The 21,453-nt window shown below is 42.1% G+C and overlaps 1 protein-coding gene across 1 annotated transcript in view; it reads right to left on the bottom strand.

Moving 5' to 3' along the window:
- The window catches only part of EXOC4 (exocyst complex component 4), a gene marked incomplete at both ends in the record, with an annotated part of 415,129 nt that overhangs the window by 278,740 nt on the left and 114,936 nt on the right, over positions 1-21,453 (bottom strand). The window lies entirely within an intron of this gene.

Here is a 21,453-nt window from a genome sequence, read left to right on the forward strand (position 1 = left end):
TACTGCATAACAAAAGGAACAGGACTAACAAAATAATGAATAAAGTGTCTGTAACGATATTCAGAAAATGAAGAAATTCCATTATGGACAGCTGTTACCACTGAGACGATGCTCTTCAGAACATTCAGAAATGCCTCTTGCTAGCAACACAAGTGAGGTAATAACATAAACCAGAACCTAGTGACGTGCAGTAATTTGAAAATAATTAAAATGAATAGGCAACTTAATAGAAGGTTAACATTAAAGCTAGTTAAGGTTAGAAATAACAGAAGCATCTTTTAAAACACAGAAATGGACTGGCATTTAGTCCTGCCAACTTCCCAAATAAACTAAGGAAAACAGATGATGAGAAGATGACATTTCATTTACCCAAATCTCCAGAGGAACTGTCTGCTTTCTGACACGCTGTCTCTCTGTGTAATATGACTGATGGTACTTGAGATGTGAAAAATATTTTCAATATCAAGGTCTACATTGAGAAGCACTTATGCAAAACTTGGCAAGGCTTTAAAAGTCCTGTTCTTTGGTAAACTCTGATTCCTACTGATGTTGCCTACAAATACGGATGTACCATCACTGGTGTTGTCACTTAGCCATGCTGAACCAGTTCAACTTGCAGGAAATGAGACTATTTCTATTCCTTCTGAACACCAACACAATCTCCTGTTAACTCCCAATCTATTTTACCTGGGCAAATCTGCCAAAAGCCACGGTGCTGCGCAGGTATCACTGACAGCGTAAGCAGAAAGCAGCAGGCTTCCAGGGGTTTGGTTAGTAGGATTGCTCCTGCTTGTTTCACCAGTGGCACCGGGATGACAAATGTTAAAAAGTTCTGCACGAAATCACATGCCATCCTAAAAAATTGCAACATAGCTTCAGTATCAATAGCGGAGCCTGCCGATGAAGAAGCTATCCCAGCAATTAACTGAAGGTTCAAGCAGGACCAACACAGCCTCATTCTGTTACTCACAGTCACATCGCAGGATGCAGAAGACTGCACGGTAACCAGCTGGTACTAACCGGGGAGGGCGTGTAGGGAGGACTAATACCTACAAGGCAAAACAGAAGTGTCTCCACTGACTTTATATTAGGCTTATAGGTGTTGCTGCAAACTTTGCTAGTTAGAAAAATAAAAACGGAAAATAAAAGTTTAGTAACAAACATAATAAGCAAAACCACACTGGGAAAAGTTTGCAAGTCAAGCACAGCAATTTTCTCTAGGTAAATCTTTCAGATTAAATCCCTGCCATGCTCTTCTGCTGGTTTTGGCTGGGATGGTTAATTTTCTTCACAGTAGCTGGTACGGGGCTGTGTTGTGGATTTGTGCTGGAAACAGTGTTGATAACACAGGGATGTTTTCGTTACTGCTGAGCAGGGCTTACACACAGTCAAGGCCTTTTCTGCTCCTCACCCCACCCCACCAGCGAGCAGGCTGGGGGGCACAAGAAGCCGGGAGGGGACACAGCCGGGACAGCTGACCCCAACTGCCCAAAGGGATGTTCCAGACCATACGGCATCAAGCTCGGCGTGTAAAGCTGGGGGAAGAAGGAGGAAGGGGTGGGGGGACATTTGGAGTGATGGCATTTGTCTTCCCAAGTTACATGTGATGCAGCCCTGCCCTCCTAGACATGGCTGAGCACCCGCCTGCCCATGGGAAGTGGTGAATGGATTCCTTGTTTTGCTTTGCTTGTGTGCGCAGCTTTTGCTTTACCTATTAAACTGTCTTAACCCACAGGGTTTTTTTCTGATTCTCTCCCCCATCCCACCCGGGTGGGGAGGCAAGAGAGCAGCTGTGTAGTGCTTAATTGCCAGCTGGGGCTAAAACACAACAGCTCTCCATGGGAACACCAGCAACTGGACACTGAATGCACCATATATGGCTGTTTTCCAATTCTAAAAATTCAATTTTTCTAAGAAGGAAGGGGGAAAAAGTGAAGCTAATACACTTCCATATTTTGGTTTTCTGCATAAGCACAATCAGAAAGCATTAAGTGGGTTAAACACATTAGAGAACTGTAATAATCTGCACTCGGGGTGCAGAGTAATCGAGTCTTGCATCAAGGCCTAGAATTAACCTGCTTAATTTCACTGGTATTACATCCACCACATCCATCCCCTTGTTCTGCTTCATAACTGCACCATTAACTTCCTATATAGACAATCCAACCTACCACTCCAAGTTGCCAGTTTTTCATCAAAATGTACTACAATTTGCTTATCCACTACCATTTGCATCAACTTCCTATTAAAACAGAAAGGAAGAGGTTTCAATCTCCTTTCCCCACATTTAATTCAATTGTACGGCATTACTTAGTTTTAATGACTCTTCTCGGTGCGTAAGACATGGTTTATGCTTGTTTTAGACTAATTCAGAAGCTCCAACACCCAGTAAGGGAAAAAGGACTAAAAAAAAAAAGAAAAACTAAGCATTTTGTTGCCATGAATAAGGTATCTACAGTTGTACCCCCAACAGACAACTGATATCCTACAATCTGAGAAATAACCGGCAGGTGCATCATCCAACACAAAGCCAACAGCTCTTTGCTCAGAATGTTTCCAACTAACATATCAGAACAGTGAAAAAAATTAAATCAGCTGAGACTAATGTGGAATTCCTGTACTCCCATAGGTGACAAGGGAAACTCATTCATACACTCTTTCTGTGACGTAATAATATGTGATTACCTGGATCTATTAAATTTAGAGTCAACAGTCAGCATCAAAAAAATCTCAACACAATCAGTAGTGGTTTTCACCTACAGCTGATTTTGTGAAGCCCTGTGAGATCAGCTTCATGCTACTAAATCAGCTACCAAAGAAAGCCTGGTACTGTTTTCTAGTTATGAAAAGGCAGTAAACCATGTGTCTCCTGGATAAATTAGAGTAACTAAACTTTAAGATCTCTTTTACAGTGATAGAGATTATGATATTATAGCATACAATTAGGGAACGCAAAAACCTAACAGAAAGTTGCAACTAGTATCTCCAACTTCTCTTTTTTTTTTTTTGGTCTTCTACTACAGCATTCACAGTGCCCTCAGAATACCACTAGCTAATCTATATATTTAACAAAGCAAGGTGTGTAATCAAGGTTTTTCCAGCTTTGCACTCTGCTCCTCTTAATTAAAAGAGGACAAAGAACCACATCTGCACCAGGGTAACCTGCCATTTCTAAAATCACATTAATATCATACCCCGGCTGTGTAAACAAGAAGTCTCACAAATTTTAAACATGGGCTCCTCAACAGTTCTTTCACCTGGTCAACTGACAGGAACTAGCTGGCACTGAAAGTTGGTTATTCAACAGCAAGACCAAGTCCACTGAAGTTACTAATTGCCTCTGTACAGTGTTACCCCTGGTCACCATCAGCAGACACTTCAAATCCTGAAATGCAACACCTGGGTACTCGTAGCAAGCAAGGGCTGAGAAGGATTGAGTTAAAAACCTTCAATATATTAAAGCATATCTGAGTGGCATGCATAAGTGAGCACGGTACTGCAGAGCCCTCATCATCGTGGCGCAAAATACCTAAGGAAGATGTGTGTCCATCTGGCCATGTGCCGTCTTCACTTCCATGCAAGCCTGAGACTCAACCGAGTCCATGCGACTGACAGCAACTCCTCGCTGTGAGTTTTTTTTCTTTTTAAATGTGTCAGTTAATCCAGACTCCATGTAAACTACAGAATAAACAGCAGTTCTCTTACCACTTCCTAGGCTTTTCGGGGCCATGTAACAGCAGTGCTTTCTGCACACTTCTAACCATGGAATTATAAAGCTTTGTCATTAATGCAGGTAGACTACTGCTGTATCAAGAAGGGTCCAAAACAGATACGCTTGTGTAGAAGGCAGCATATCCTGAGAACAGCACGTCTTAGATGTACTTCAAGGAGAGCATCATTTAGTGGAAATATGCAAGAGAAAAAAAAGGGACTTACATGATAAATAACAAGTAAGTAACCCTGTACTAGAAGAGCTGGTGTAGCAACCAGGCCCAGGTAGCAAATATTTATGAGAGTTTGGTCCACAGAACAGCAACATGGAAACTGGACGTAAAGGAAGAGTTCTTACATGAGTGCCAAGACTAGTACGTGGAATGGAAGATGCAGTATTAAACCAGGAGAACAGAATATTCAAACTAACTTATTTTTAAACACTTCTGCCTAAGGAGAATGTGTATAAACTCTGTGACAAAGTAAAAGAAGAGGTATCAGAAATGGTACCTTGGGAAAGACATTGAAGGCCGTACCTGCCACACTCCCATCTGCTTCAGCCTTCGTGAGCAGACCAGGCAGGATTGTCTCTATACATTACAAAGTCCATCACTTTAATGCCTTGTTGCATATACAGACCAAATTCTATCCAGGACAGCATATATATATAATTTTAAACAGTAAATCACCAACTACGCTACAACTGTATATATTAGCAGATACTACCTACTCTGCAACGTGTCTTAGATGTTCAGACTACTTAAAATAATTTCTTAACATAATACCAAGTTTTCCATCTACTTTTTGTAGCATCTTTTGACTGGGAATAGGGCAGCTGCTCTTCTAGCTCCCAGACATGAGACACTGTATTTTTTTCCTGCCTCAAGCACATGTATCTCTGTATTTCAGATCTCTATGCCCGCTCAACAGGAGAAAATAAAATTATTCTCCTCTTTTTTCTTTGTAGTTGTAGCACCTGAAATACGGTAAGTGCCTTTTGTCATACAAAGGTAAAGGCCAAGCTACAGTGGGCGACTTTTTGTTAAATTCCCAAATTGGATCCTCTAGTTACAAAAATGGTCTTAAAAATAAAGCCTTTAGCTAGACAAATGATTCTTACCTGCAGGATACCAAATGAAATTAAGGTGCATAGATGGCACAGCACCATTTACACGTAGGGCAGTGCCTCAGGCTCCCCCTGCCCCAAACTCCACGTGTCGCTGCAAACACAAAGCCCCTTGGTCTGAAGCTGAATAGTTCAGACACACAAATGCATGAACCAGTCATTATTTCTGGATGAAAAACACAGGCTACGAAAAGGAATCAATTAACTGATGATCATTAATAAGAAAGAATATAGAGCATTTAACTATAGCACAAACCAAGATAAGCCCTAAAGTAATTATATAAAAACTTTTATAAATTAAATTGGGTCCTAAAACAACAAGAAGGGGAAAAAGCTATAAATATTCTCAGTGAAAACCACCTCTGGCTTTTATCTTTAATACACTTCCTATATTGCAAACAGGCTCTAAGAGAATATACCAGTAGTACGGCACTATATAATTACAGCTAGAGTATAACAGTAGAGGTAAGTGCTCAATCTGGTATGGTTAATGTAATAATGCCAAACTGATCTATTGAAACTAAAAATTATAGCCAGACATCTGTGTTTGTAAGAGTAATGCAACTGGGTATTTAGACACAGTGCACCTCCTTAGCGCACCTCTGAAGAGACAGTTGACTTCCTTCGGTTATCAAGTAAGCTGACAAAGTAAGGAAAGGCCTTTTGTTGAGGTTTCCCCCCGCCCCGATACATGAACTAACCCAACACGGCACCAGACTTCTAAATTAGGGATAACAGATGTGTATTAACACCACCAGAATTGTCAAGGTATTTACACGGAAACATATCTTGCAATACATGGTCTCCTCTTTATATACACACGCGCCAGCTATTACCACTAATAGAGTCCTAAGCACTGCTCTTCCAGGGAAGTAATTAGAAAGCAAAAGGTGCCAAGAAATACATTGGTATCCAGTTCCGAGGTGCAGGTTGCATTTAGAAATATCTAATGGTGGATTTAAGTCAGAGGGAGATACTAGAAGTCGTCACTGTTGGCAAATTATTTAATTTTTGCTTTCTGTATTACAATGCTCCATATACAAATTAATTCAAAAGATAAAAAAATAAAGACAGAAACAACGCATGGAATGATAGAGCCTGTTATTCCAGAGGCAGAATGTTGCTTCCTATATGACGTGCAATAGCTTTACACCGCAGACTGCTTCAGGTGTCGAAGGATTTTTCCTCCCTCTTCCCCTCTCTCCTCAATATCAATAAATCTCAAAATTAAGAAACTTCTCTTCCGCATATAAACCCTGATCCTCCAAAAAGCCTGCTTTAGGTACTTTAATATTAGGAACACAGACATCAAAACCAAGCTTCGGGCGCAATTTCACATTGAATACAGAGACTCCTGATTAGGTTTTCTTGAGACAGGCTCTATTATAGGCACAGTTTCAGCACAGGTAAAGCTTTCTGGAAGATGTTTCAGAACAGGCACTTTCCACAGCCACTATGCCTAGTTCTACCATGTTAACATGACCATGTGCCCAACGCAGGAACACCCGAATGGCCCAAGGGTACAGCATGTGACCCTGTACTCAGCACTGGTGAGGCTGCACCTCGAATACGGTGTTTGGTTTTGGGCCCCTCACTACAAGGATGACATTGAGGTGCCGGAGTGTGTCCAGAGAAGGGCAATGGAGCTGGGGAGGGGTCTGGAGCACAAGTCTGATGAGGAGCAGCTGAGGGAACTGAGGGTGTTCAGTCTGGAGAAGAGGAGGCTGAGGGGAGCCCTCATCGCTCTCTACAACTACCTGAAAGGGGGTTGTGGTGAGGTGGGGGTCAGTTCCTTCTCCCAAGTAACCAGCGATAGGACGAGAGGAAATGGCCTCAAGTTGCACCAGGGGAGGTTTAGATTGGATATTAGGAAAAATTTCTTCACCGAGAGAGTGGTCAAGCATTGGCACAGGCTGCCCAGGGAGGTGGTGGAGTCACCATTACTGGAAGTGTTCAAAAAACATGTGCACATGGCACTTCGGGACATGGTTTAGGGGGCATGGTGGTGTTGGGTTGATGGTTGGACTTGATGATCTTAAAGGTCTTTTCCAACCTTAATGATTCTATGATTCCATGTTTCTTGGCTGGGACATTTAGATTACAAGACTGAGCACCGTCTTTTCTAATTCAATCTTGCATAAGCATTTTTCCAGCTGTAAAATTCCCCATTTACCCAAAATTTTAACAGCGTTGATTTAACAATGGAAGCATTGATTTAACAATGCTTCCAATGCTACCCAAATACTTCTCTATTTTAGGATACTGCAAGGTCACCGAGAAACTGCCTGGTGCTCTTGGGGTGAAATACTGAAAACTGAGTTTTGATTGCTTTTTGCATAGTGATTATCTTTAAAATGTAGTATCTTTAAAATAAGCTTTTAGGCAAAATAGTTTTTCGCGTAACTTTTCTCGTGAGCATTTAGAGTGTTAGCACCTTTCAGGAGTCCAAGGACTGCTCTCTTCAAGTGGCTTCTCTTCTGTGGATACTTTCTCTCTCCAGTTCCTACCCAATCTCTTCCTAAAATTCTGAGACCCTTTTTGCTTTTCTGGGTACGTGCACCGCAAAAACTATTTAGCAGCGTAGCCCTTAAACTATTATAGACTTTAGATTTCACCGAATATTTGATGCAAATAACTCTTAGCCAACTAAAGATAAATCCTCACATTTTCACAGTAGCTAAAAGGCGCTAACACTTATTTCCCATGGCTGGCAACTGACCCCAAGCATCATGATATCGTATAACCACACGCTGGGCACGTGCTTCTTCCTTATTTAACCTGGGGTCATGCCAAATTGGCATCTTACCTTGCTGAGGGAAAAGCACTGAGTGCACTATAAACCAATTATTACCGGAATTATAGCTTTTCCACATAATATCAACATATCTCCGATTATGAAAGAAATACATAGTTAGAGTCTAGGGAAGAGGCCATTTGAAATCACTTACGTATTCATTAAGCAGACAAAGAAAGTGCCACTTGTTACATTTGTTCACACATTTCTAGACGCCATTGAGGTACAGTGAATACAGTGCTTATGCAAGGGATCTCATCCAATAACTACTGATGACAATTAAGTCAAACACAACCACATGATCACTGCAATTAAAATTCCCAAAGAGGAGCACAGATGCACTCTAAGCCCCCAATCACTTCAAATATTTTTGATACTATGTAAAAGAATCCAGCTACTGAGCAGCACGTCTTTGCTACTATACTATTAAGTAATTACAATGAAATATGAAAACACTAATGAGATCCTCAGTGAGTATTTGCTGTACCCAGTATTTAGAGGAAAAAGAATCAGTTTGGGTTTCTCCAGCAAACTTGGAACTACCTCCTTCAAGCAGCTGCAGAACTTTTATATGGAGAAAGCAGACAGAAAAACCCGGTTTCAACAACTTCTCTGCCTTTGTGGTGACTGGATGGCTCGAAAGACTGGCAACGGAAGCACGAAAATTTGGGAAATCTATACAGAGCACAAATTTAAATTTGGGCCCTGGTGCGCACATGCATGTGAGGAACTGTAAATGCCACTTTGAACATGGATCTTGGCTACCCTCCCCATCCTCTTTTCTTTATGAAGTCAGATAGAAACGTGGCATATTAGTAACAATAAAGAGTGGCCAATCTTTGTTTGCTGTAGAATCAAATGATGAATTCTCAGGAAGAAAGCTTCACACGTGCACTCCTCTCCTGAAATGAGACAATTGATCTGATCCCAATCTCCCACTGGAGAAGCAAAACCCAAGGATCCTATGACAGTATTAAACATTTGCTGAAACTGTGAACCCGCTGATGAAAAGGGACCAGTTATCACAAGCAAAAAGGGTCTCAGAATTTTAGGAAGAGATTGGGTAGGAACTGGAGAGAGAAAGTATCCACAGAAGAGAAGCCACTTGAAGAGAGCAGTCCTTGGACTCCTGAAAGGTGCTAACACTCTAAACGCTCACGAGAAAAGTTACGCGAAAAACTATTTTGCCTAAAAGCTTATTTTTTGGTGACAGGTAACATGGAAAAAACAGACTTTAAACCCTTCTGAAGCACCTTTCTTCCTGCTTCAACCACCCCATATCCTTACAGAAGCACCTTGCAAGCTCAGATCACTCAAGTATCTACAACTCCAGCGAAAGGACAGGCAAAGCTACTGGTAAATTTACAGGGTTCAAAAGTAACTTTTGAGGCCTGGGACCCCACAGTCCAACCTTCACCTTTGTATAAGGAAATGGCCTTGCCCAGGACATGTGCCAAAGAAAGAGCTGGCACAGTTGACCACCAGGGTCACCCCATGGAGCCTGCACACATCACACTACCATTATCTGGCCAGAGAGATACTTGGGTACAGTTTGAGGGGAAGATACAGTTTTCTCAGCACGAGGTTGTTCATTGAATCATTTTTCCATGATTGCATCCAAGTTCAGACCTTTGAGGTTAGTTAAATTGGACTAACAACCAAAACAGCCTCCTATTAAAGAGGTATCCAACATGTACACCATGTCCTTCTACAACTTCATCTGATGGATCTTGCAATAGAATTAAAACGATAAGGCTCCTCTCCTGTACTCCAGAAATGCCACCACCTCATCTCGCTAGACACTTTAAAGAGCATGGGCACATCAGGGAAGACAGAAAACAGAACTTCTCCACTCCAATCCAAAAGCAATATGAGGCTCGTTTGTATTTGGTGCACTGGTCAGGTCCTTACAGGTCATACCGGCCTCCATCTGGTGAGCTGCTATGAAAAGATAACAACCAAACAACAAGACGTGAAACAGGGAGGGTACCAGAGTCCAGATCTTGAGTCAATCAATAGGAGAACGGGACATTTCTACACAAGTTACAGGTGACAGGTCTCTGCACTGTAACATGTGTACAAGCAGCCGTCAACCTGCTATCCCAAACCATTTGCTGTGATATATGCAGGCAGCCACGTATGCCCGAATGGACAATTCTATTCAAGCTCCAAAAACAACAGCAAAAAGCCAGGAGATTAGAGATTTAAAAGCCCATTCACAGGAGTCTTCAAAGCTCTGGTGCTTCTCATGTGCACTCCCTTTCTCCATCTCCAGCCTCCATAAAAATACTCTTTTCCCTATCCGTCTACTCACACTATTACTGGGTGCAAAACCTTCTTCTGTGAGACTCTCTTCACCTGAAAAATATCCGTATTTGTCTTCTGATAATAAAATATTCTGATACTGTGCACAATATATTAAGAAAAAACTTGAACAACAATTTATGCACTTAGCCCAAAGAGCCCTTCAGAAACTGTTAGCCTTTGTATCTTCAGAACTCTAAATCACATCACTTTATTGATTAAAGTTATACCTTTATTCTACAGAAGGGAATCACCTTCCCAACACGCATTTATCTCTCTAGAAAAGGCAAGGTATAACAGATATAAGAAAGCTGTTGCCATTTATTTTTGCAATAATTTCTGAAATATCATACACAAACAGATATACAGGATAGCAACACCACACCTTCAATTCGTATATCGGACAGAAGGAATAGCAGCTAACATAAAACCAAATATGGAATATTTTAATCCCTTAATTAGGTAAGAATTACTTTCTTCGCAACAGTTCTTCCTTATTAGGAAAAACTCAAGACATCTACAGATCCTCCAACTGTTATTCAAAGTCTAAGCCACGAAAGTCTTTCAAGCATCTGGCGTGTTTTATGCTCCGTGGCAGTTTCGTTAGCTTTGGATTGAATGATTTATTACCATATAACCTAAGCCTCTGATGAGATTATGCTGCCAATTTGTGCCTTCTTTGCAAAGAGAGGTCTTCTCGAACCCAGGCTTTGGACTGAAAGTGGTGAATCTCAATTAAAGGGTGACCTTTACAAGACAAGGGAAATGTTAATTCATGCTCACCTAAATGGCTTTAACCCTCCTTGAAAGCAGAGCTTTCTAAAGCTGCCCACTACTCTGTCACTGTTAAGTTTCATTTCAACGTTATCAAGATAAAAAACTCTTCAGTGTAAAAAAAAATAAAAATGTATATATCCATCCGTCAGAGCCAAAGGAGAAAATCCAAATGCTAATATAGCTGTCCCTGGTGCATTTTTTATGCTACTTGAAAAACAGCAGATTCACATTTTTAAGGGACTTCAAATACAGATTAGAGGCATTAGAATGACAGGGCCAGAGATTAAACACTTCTTTACCCACAGAACAGGTACAAGACAAGGCAAGAGCAACAGCTACTGCCTCCACACTCACCCTTAAGGTATGCGTTGTAATTTGCCATACCCTGTGATATCTAACTACTTTCTGGAGATGTCTTAGCTTGAAGGGTATAAAATTTGCAGAAGAGGCAAGAAGGCAGTTCAGTCTCCACAGATAAGTATGTTTGACTTTTTTTTTTTTTTAAATTAGGATTAGCTACTCTATCAAAAAGGAGAAATAAAAAGCAATGTTTCCGCAGTGCATTTATGGTTTTGCTAATTAAGTTGGTGAAAACAAAGAAATCGCAGACAAGGAACAATAACAGAAGAAAAGTGTAGGAATGTAATCCTGGGGTACCAAAGCCACACTGGAATGCCCTGCTAGCAAACAAAACCAAAAAACCCAACGATGACACAGAAGCAACATAAAATCATTCCGTAAACCCATTGAGGAAATGGTTCTGCAGTAAATAACGTCCTAAGGAAAGTCAGAGCTCAAAAACAGGAATTTGGCTTCGATGATTAACATTTTAGCAGAGACGACGGCAGTACCATCTACTTAATAACCTACAGACCCTTTTTCACTCTTTCAGGTTGTTGCAGCCCACATCCACCAATAATACTCAAAGTAGAGCAGATTGTCAGAAACCGGACCTGCTCATACCAAACTGAGAGAATCCTGATCCTAAACAGCAAGACAGAACAGTTTTGAATAAATGGTTTACTACTGAACTTTACACAAAAGCACAAATTCCAGGGGAGCGTGAAGCTCTCATACAGAGAGAAAGGAAGAGCGCATTATTTCAGATCACAGTAAGAAGAGTACCTGTTCAACTGTATCGTAGTTACTTTATTGCTGGCTGTACCAATGAAACGTCTCCACTGTCCTTCAGAAAAGCAAAGCGTGATTTATCTGTTCCAGCCTGGGACACATCTTACGCACTGACATCGCACGGGCCACTGCCTGGCGCAGACCAGCCCAGAAAGCTTTGCGTTGGATGATACAAGGGAAAAAGGAGAGAAGATACTCTCCAAATCAGATAAGTCACATTACAGAGAGATGATCCCTTTTATTTGCCCCTGAATTCAGATCACGTAATGTTCACTTAGGTTAAGTTACACCCAATAAGAAATTAAACATATGAACACACACAGACTGATTCTAATGGATAGCAGGACTTGAACATCTCATTGAATCAAGCTGAGATGGCTCAGTACCTCCAAAAGCCTGGTGCTCCTGGGAAAAAACTTCCAGGAATTGATGCAAAACAGGGTATTATAGTTCACAGGCTGTCCTGGTTTCAGCCAGGATAGAGCTGGTTTTCTTCACAGAAGCTAGTGTGAGACTGTGTTTTGGATTTGGGATGAGGAACTGTTGATAATGTGCTGATGTTTTGGGTTGTTGCTGAGCCGTCAAGGACAGTCCAGCTTCTCGTGCTAGCCTGCCAGCAAGCAGGCTGGGGGTGCACGGGGAGCTGGGAGGGGACACAGCCGGGACAGCTGACCCAGACTGGCCAAAGAGATATTCCCTACCATACGACGTCATGCCCAGTACATAAACTGGAGTTGGCCGGGGGGTGGAAATCGCTGCTCGGGGACGGGCTGTCGATCACGGGGTGGTGAGCAATCTCTGTATTGGGCCTCACTTGTTCTTGTACATTCCTTTGTTGGTATTATCATTATTGTTCCCTTCTTTCTTTCTGTCCTATTAAACCGTGTTTATCTCAACCCACGAGGTTTTTCCTAATTCTCTCCCCCGTCCCACTGTGGGAGGGAGAGTGAGCGAGCGGCTGCGTGGTGCTTAGTTGCCAGCTGGGGCTAAACCACGACACAGGCATAAACATTTCCTACCTATTCTGTTCTGATCTACATAGTACGAGATAATTCCACAACGTCTTTGTAAATTCACCACAAAGCTCTCAGATTCTTTAGTAATCCACAGCTCAAAGCTGAAAAGAAGTTGTAAGTAAGTACCTTGAAAATCAATGATTGCTTTCCAAATAAGGGACACTGTGACACAGCAAGTCCCTGAAAACTTGAGAGTCTCTCAGCCCAGAACTGTAACAACACAACACAAACCAGGCATGGTTGGAGAAGCCTCCCAGCAATATTAATAAGATTGAAGCATCCATCTGTGGGGGTATTTTATAAAATGAGGACTTTTTTTCAGTGTGCTTCCTCATATCAATAGGGAAGCGAAGCTTGGCACTAGTAGGAGAAGTCATGAAGATAGAAATCCAAGCTGATGACAGCACTCATAACTTGATTCCATCATCTTTGAGAAGCTCCTCTACTGATACAATACCTTGATGCCCTGGTATTTTTGTTTTTCATATTAGAAAAAAGAGCATACAGCACCTGACAATCTGCATAGTAGATTACCAGGGGTCCTGGGGATCTGAAGTGAGGAGAACTGTGCACAGAGCCAAAGACTAAAGCAAAAGGAGCTTCAAAACTGAAGACTTACTCGAAATCCCTGAACAGGGTCCCAGACTGAATACCGAGGACTGCCGTGGTTGAAGGTTGGAGTGCATAGCCAAAGCCACATCAGGGAGCAAAGCACAACCGAGATGCCCTGCCAGGCTTGCATAAGGCCCAACCTGTGAAGATAAATTGAAGGTGCAAACTAAGTCACCTTCTTTAATAATGCGACTGCTTCCGAAGAGGATGCAATAGCTGCACGCACTACCAGGTAAGACCCAGGACCGAGAATGTCGCTAAAGTGGCTGCTAGCAACCATTAACTTCACAATACTTGCTTTTGTGAACAATTTTGCTCAAAAATAAGTTTTAATAAAGAGAATTGTACGATCATTTTAAAAAAGCAGACGGATGACGGCTCATTTCCCGCTCCTTTGCGGAGACGCTAACTGGCATGCTCTGAACTCACAGCCATCAGCAAATATCGATCAGTAATCAAAAATGACTCGTACCGCCTTAGTCTGCCCAAAGTCCCCGACACAAGCTGAAGAAGAGATTTTGCAGCGCAAGCCTGACTTTCAACACCCTGCATCTCCCCGAGAAGTGGGAAGAATTAAGTGGGAGATATAAACCCCCCCAAACCCTTACGCAGTCTCTAGAAGCGACAGAGATACCCTGCTTCTTTCTCACTTGCCCCAACAGCTGACCAGGGTCAGCCTTCAATAAGCAGTAATATACGTCCTCAGACGCCAGCAATGGATCACAAAAATTGTTTAAAACACACACGTGCCACATGCTCGCTCACAGGAACTAAGACAAAGTGACGTGTCTGTTAAAATGACTGCATTGCCTCCTTCCCCTCGATACAAATATTTTGAGTATTACAAAAAACCCCACTGCAGGAGTCTCAAAACACATCCATGGGAAAAGGCGGACTAAATCCGTGAAAGCAATGAAAACTTGTTGCTGTAAATCAAATGCAAAGCGTGCTTGTGCTAACGCCAGGATGAGGAAAGCTCTTTGCACAGCGAGGAGGACACTAACAATGCAAAGGGTCTCTCCTGCTTCCATTTTTAGGAATCGCCCTCCTCTTTTTGCCTCCCTCTGAATTTGCCGTAGCTTTAATAACAATCTCAGAGGCAAAATCAAGAAACAAATTATTTTCTTACACATAATCCCCCTTTTGCTGTCAAGTGCCTGACCCCAGTTTGATAATCTCATTTCCTGAGAATCAAAATGCTAGAAATTTAAGCTTCCTAGAGTGTTAATTGTGGCCCTGCTCCATTGCTAATCAAAAAATTGGATGTTTTGCATGAAAATGCTGCTCTAATTAATTCTCAGTCATAAAGCGCCCCGGTTTTAATAACCCCTTCTTGATTGGATAGCCTTTGAAGAGACAGTGCAGCTAATCCGCTAAACCAGAAAAAACACACGCAGAGGAAATAATAAGTGGGCTTACAAGGTCTGAACTAGATGATTGCATTAATACTGTCAAACCACAAAAAAGCGATTCTCTCGCCTCTCCTCACCCCCCTTCCCAAGCTCAAAGCGAACCGTGATCCTGCGCATCGCGGGGAGACAAAAGCAGCTGCCTGACAGGAGATTCACAACATCAAACCGTCTCCCCCTCCTCAGCATAACCAACTTGCTGATTCTTCAACCGCTTATTCCCCACCCTTTTCTAAAGGGTGTTTTTAACAGGGACTGTCCGCTTGTCACGACGTCTCCTTTAACCAGACAATAATTATATTGCTTCCCCCCCATCCTCATTGCCTCTGACTGACACCGTATCATCATACACATCTCTAAAAGGTGCTGAACCGAGTTTTCATTATCCAAAACGTCAAGATTAGTTTTTGTCACCAGCGAACACAGCTGGCTCCCTCCAGCAGCCCTTTGGTGAATTCAAATGGAACAAGGCACGTACAAATAACTGCATTTTCCCCAGACCTGGCCTTACATCGTGCCCTTGTCATATCGGATACCATTTGCCTCCGCTGCTATTTCTTGGCATCAAAATCTCAATTAGCAGAGTTTCTCTTTGATTTCCTTAATTACTTAAAACCTTATGGTGAGAAATTTTCGGTCTTGGACCGGGAATAGATGAACAGCATACTGGTGAATAACCCAAACCCACTCTCCAATCTTACATTTGTATCTTAGGGAGGTCTGGTGCCTTCTATTTATCACCTGGCCAACAAGAAAAAATTCCTTGGAGGTTCTACTTATAAGGTAAAAAAAATCCACTATTTGTAGTCTCATCACAATAGACCTTTGTTTCACAGTCAGATTTGCCACCCTTTGCTGGACATGACACACCTTTAGTTTTGTAGTTCTCCTACTGACTTGCTGGGACCATGTTTGATCCTTTGAACTTGCAGAGGGTGGTTCTTTCTAAGCACCAACAGTTATGCCTGAGCCATTCAGCCAAGGTCCAAACTTCTACTGACACCCACTGCAACCCAGGAGATGAACACATGACCAATATTAAGGGACATTCAGATAAGATAATGTTGCATCCAGTAGCTGGCAAAAAAAAAAAAATCTTATACATGCTATACATAGCTGAACTACTGGCCAACTTGGAGATATTTGAGTGTTGCATATTTAGAATCCACAAGAGACTCCTGCATTAAATTTTCATTTTGGAGTTTAAAAATGAAATTTATGTAATGCTCTGCTACTCCCACCAAGAGAAAAATAACTATGCAAGAGTCTTGGGTATTTAAAATCACCTCCGACAAACTAAACCTTAGGACAAATTAAGCAAAGGGAACTTACACAAATTTTTTAAAAGTAAAAGGAAGTGTACTACATCACAGGGCTACTCTGTACTGAAACTGCTTAAATAACTTCATAAAGAAATACAGAACTTTTGCCGTTTGAGTTCAGCACACAAAATGTGCCCAGTAGCTGTGAACACTGCTTTGAGGCATGAATTTAATTCTCTGTTCTATTCAGGACTTTCTCTGTGAAGACACTTAACTTTTTTCCTGCCTTTCTTGTACAAGCAGCACTGCCCTACCTTCCAGTAACAATGCGGGCACAAACGCATCGCAAGACGCCCAAGCAGCAGGATCAGAGAGGACACAATTTCTCAAAAAAAAAAAAAAAACAAAAAAACAAAAAAACCAAAAAACCCACACCACACAAAACCAAAACAAACCCCCAAAAACCAAACAAAAACAAAAAATCCACCACAAAACCCCAACCAAAAAACCCAAAACAAACCCAAAAACAAATGAAAAGAAAAAACCCAAAGGCACAGTGACAACACGAGACTATGTTCAAACCTCTTACAGAGCACAGAAGCCCTTGTAGGCAGGGGTTCCTCAAGGGGCACTGCACGGCGGCACCCTCCCGCGCGCCCGCTGCCAGGCAGGGCAGCGTGCACCCGGCAGGGCTGCGGAGCCACCTCGTTCCACGCACGGCCGCGTCGAGTGTGCCCACGCCACCATTTATAAGCATATACATTAATACCATAACTATGGTATTCAGACTCAAACCAGTGCAATCTAACAAAAGACTGAAAGGTGACTCGGATTCTTACTCTAATTCTGCTCCCATCATCCTTCCTAGGACGATGCATCACGTGCCACAGCTCGCACAGCTACAATCCAAATAAAATCCCACTCTGCGAAGACACTGAGAAGTTTAATTAATGTTGAAGTGCACTGAAGTTCCAGGGTGAAGGAAATAACAAGCCCAAATTTTAAGAGGTGCTGAGCAGCTGTGGAGCCCATTAACATCCAGGGGAACAACAGCTGCTCGGGAGCACTTAACATTTCATTCCTAAAAACAGCCCAGATGTACACCACCAGCAAAGCTTACCTTGATAGGAACTCCAGGGCCTGCACGCGCACAGATAACGGAGAAGCCGGATGCTATTTTCCGTGTTGATCAGCACCCTCGAGGCGCTTCAGATTTTCACAGCACATTGAAACATCTTTTCTCATTTCTACTGATAACTAAACTGAGGCCACGGTTACCATGAGCACAGTATACAGCTACATGAATTCCCCGTGGCCACCGGACTCTGAAGCAATACCTGAGGTATCTCGAAGGAGCCTATAACCAACACCATCTTAGACACAGTAATATCGTGCTAGAAATTACCAGCCAACAGGGAGCAGCATGGTGTACGGCTGCTGGAGACACATCTCGTGCCCTCGGAGCTCTTCTGTCCCAGGTCTTCCGAATCCCACGCACACGCGGCTATCCACGAGTAAGGAAGGTCACTGACTCATATTAAGCACCTTCTATTGTCCACTGAGCTTTCCATTTTCAGTTACGGCTCCTTTCATGTCCATTGTTGGCTTGATTTTTTTTTTTTATATTTTTTTTTATTGACTCGCATCTCCAGAATCCAGCTCCTGCCACTGCCCCTTTGCCCCGGCCCCACAAAGTGCAGACATGTAAACCCCCTGGAACAAAGACTTCAAGACACTCGTGCAAGGCAACTGTGCTGGTGAAGGCTGCTAGATCATGTGAAAACTAATCCTTTCAGGTATGTGCAATGCAGAAATCCTGTCTGTACCATGCTCAGTACAATGAAATTAAAACTTGGTTTAGTGATTTTAAAAAACATCACCAGAATATGCGATCAGAAATCCAGACATGCACAGACACTATTCGTAGTGGTCTTTCCTTTAATTTTTGCCTGAAACCATGTTTTCCAGATATCAGTTATGTTCAGTTTAATGAAAAAACCCTCAAGGCCTCAAGTAGATTGTCTCCTGCCTTACCGTGCAGCCCCAGTGATGCCCTCCTACAGTACTTGACCTCCCTCAACGACAGGAAACCATATTTTTCTTTTATTCCCAAGAAATCATTGGAAATTGAAGGCAGCAGTGGAATGAAACAAGGTGCACACATGGGACTCATTCCACCAGTCAGCGACAAGCAACCACCTCTGCAGTGAAATACAGCAACATTTTAGCCTAGTTTCTGGTGAAAATAAGTTATCTGATCTTCTGTCTGCCATCCTCACAACAATTGAGCTGGTGAGCCAATTGCTGCCAAACATGGTAGAGGCATAGATGTTAAAAGCAGTAAATTTTTAGAAGTTTTGTGAAAACAGAGAGCCATGCAGATGAAGCAGGATAAACATGTGCCTCCATGGAAGGAAAAGCTGCAGTGAGGACATGTTAGCTCTCCATGGCGTTGGACCTACCAGCCAGGCAGGAACCAGCACATTTGCTTCCACGGGGCTGCTTGCTCGGTACGTACTTCACTTGATCCAACCATGGCACGAGCTGCTTTTGCTTAGAGGGTGGTTCAGGGGCATAGGCAGGCGCTGGTAGGTACCAAGAAGAAAGAAGTGAGGGGGATGAAGCAAGTTTAAAGACATGGTGAGAAGTGTGGCTAACGAAGGAAAGGCGTTAAGGGAGAAAAGGAGACACATCTGAGATGAACAAGGCTTCATCTATTCAGTTGCTTATAGAATAAACTTACTTGTTTTTAAAATATACCCCCATTACTTAAGACTGTCTGTAAACAGAACATCATATTTGACAGAAGGCAGGAGGGCTCCAACAGGGAAAATGTAAATTCCCCAGCCAGCACATGGCCAAGACAGGCTCTTGGGGAAAAAGAGGAAGGGAGAAGCTTAATGATGATCATTTCTTGTTTTGTGCAGAAGAAACCACCTCTGACATTGTACTTCTGACAACAACTTGGGGCACCACACCTATGTTAGTCTAGACAGAGATATTTCAGTTATGTACTTGTTTTTTTCCCCCTCCTCTTTTTAATGACAATTGTTAAACAACTTGTGTGTCTAACTTCAAGGGAAAAACACATGGCCTAAGTCTTCATCCTCTAATTTCAGTGGAATGAGACACAAGAATTAATCCTTCCATCTCTAAATCACTTACAGCAGGTCCCTTTCTCCCACTGAGGGATAATGTGTGCCTTACGCGCTGCGCTATTTCAGTCCAAATGAAAGAGGTTAATGACAAAGCATCACTCTGATCTTCACAGATTTTCAGGCTATTTAAATTAAATTCTTATTTAAAAAAGTTGGCATGAGCCAAACTTTTATAAGTTCTTTTTTTTTTTTAATGCATACGTTTCTTTGAAGATCTTTTTCAGGAAAAGGATTTCCTAACAAGCCACCCTCCCCCTGCTGCCACTGAAAAATCATCCCTGTGGATAAGGCTGTCAGGAAGAGAAACTGTGTGGCATTCACAGAAGAGAGTGTCACATGCCTGGCTTCCAGTAACCTGATTGAACAATTAAATTGTATTTCTCTTTAAAAGAGATAAAAAAAAAAAAAAAAAATCAAAATGCAGATCTTGCTGTGGTCTGGGATTCAGGAAGATTAATGAGCTAACTAAAAGGGACCAGCAGCTTATAATAGAAAGAGAGGATAGTACATTTTTAACATAAAGTTCAAAGGGAAACTTTTCTTGATGGTTAAACTGCAAAAATTTCTCAGCAAAGTCATCTCATCTATTGTCCCTCCTGACTCCCTACATTGACTTTTTGTCACCTATTGCATCACATTCAAACTCTTCCAATTCATCCAGAAAAGGCAATATAATCTTGTCCCTATCCACACTAATTCCTATGTTCTGTCCTTTACTTCTTTATCAGCTCGTAGGCTTTGTTCTTCCCAACGCAGCGCCAGCTCAGCAGCTGTAAGTCTGCATAGTTCTCTCCTGCACCCTCCTCTCTTGAAAATGCTCACAATCTCCCGCTCCAGACAAGATTTGCCTCAACATTTGTCTTATATCAAACAAGGAGTCACGTTTTCATGAAATCTTGTTGTGCTTATCAGTAACAAGTTCTAGACCCCGGAAAGGAGCTATTTAAAAAACAAATCCTCATTTCAGTCTAACAGCAACGGTAACCACAAAAATACCCAGAGCTCAGCCACAAAGTACCTGGAAGAGGACACAGATATGGACTGAGCCAATACTGTTCTCCATTGTTGTTTTAGAGCAGCAAGGACAAGTGGTTGCGTCAGGGTGTGGGGGCAGCTGGGAATGACAGAAGGCAACAGAACTCATCCCAGAGACCTGAAATTTTTGAGGCAAGTGTTGCAAGCTCCCTGATGGCCCCATCACTGCTCCAAACTTAGTACTCTCAACAGCTTCAAAATTCTTGGCTTTGAACCCACATTTGTCCCATGCAGTTTGTAACATAGAGCTATTAAGTGCGGAGAAGTAACTGCTTAAATCCTACTGCCCACTGGTGTAAGAAAATGATGGTGCAATATAACAGTTTACACTTTACAACATCCTGCTGAACTGGGTAACTTCTTTCCATTGCTGCTGGGCACAAGAGCGTGTGACAGATTTTGAAGGTGAGAACCTGAGTCTCAAACAGTAAAGAGCTGTAAGCTAAACACCTTCCAAGTGTGCGTAAATGGTGATACCATTATTTAAAAGACGGGTTATCTCCACTTTATTTTATTCCTATATGCTGTCAGATCATGGTGTGGGCAACTGTCAACTTCAGTACATCTTTATCTCAGATTCTTCCTCACAGTCCACCCAGAAGTAGCTGAATACTCACCATAGAGTGAATCATTATATCCTTAATCATCAATACTAAGATAATCTTTGTAGAGCCACCTAAGTGAAGCAATCTGTGCACAGCAGCACTGTATGTCTCTCAAGACTTCTTTTCACACTGTTGTGGGTTTAACTTGTCGCTGAGGACAAGTAAGTTAAAAAAGGAGGAAGGGAGCAGAAAGTCATCCAAAAATTCTCTTGTAAACTATAAACCACCTTCAATTAAAAGCCAACTGAAAATTATCATGAGTAAGATTTCAAGGAGAAATTCGACCCTTGTCCATCACTGTAATATCTGGAGAATACACATTATTTTCTTGTTATGCTTAGCCCAGTAAGAAACTACAATAGATGACACAAAAGAACTTAGTCCTGCTATACATTATCATGACAGCCTCAAGATCTTCCCCTGATTTTGCTCCCAAAACCAACACTTTTGTGAATTAGACCATTCAGGAAAAAAACCATGAAATGAAGCCATGCTCAGAGAACACTTCTCTGT

This window comes from Phaethon aethereus (genome assembly GCF_964289735.1).
Source record: "Phaethon aethereus genome assembly, chromosome: 1".
Lineage (NCBI taxonomy): Eukaryota > Metazoa > Chordata > Aves > Phaethontiformes > Phaethontidae > Phaethon > Phaethon aethereus.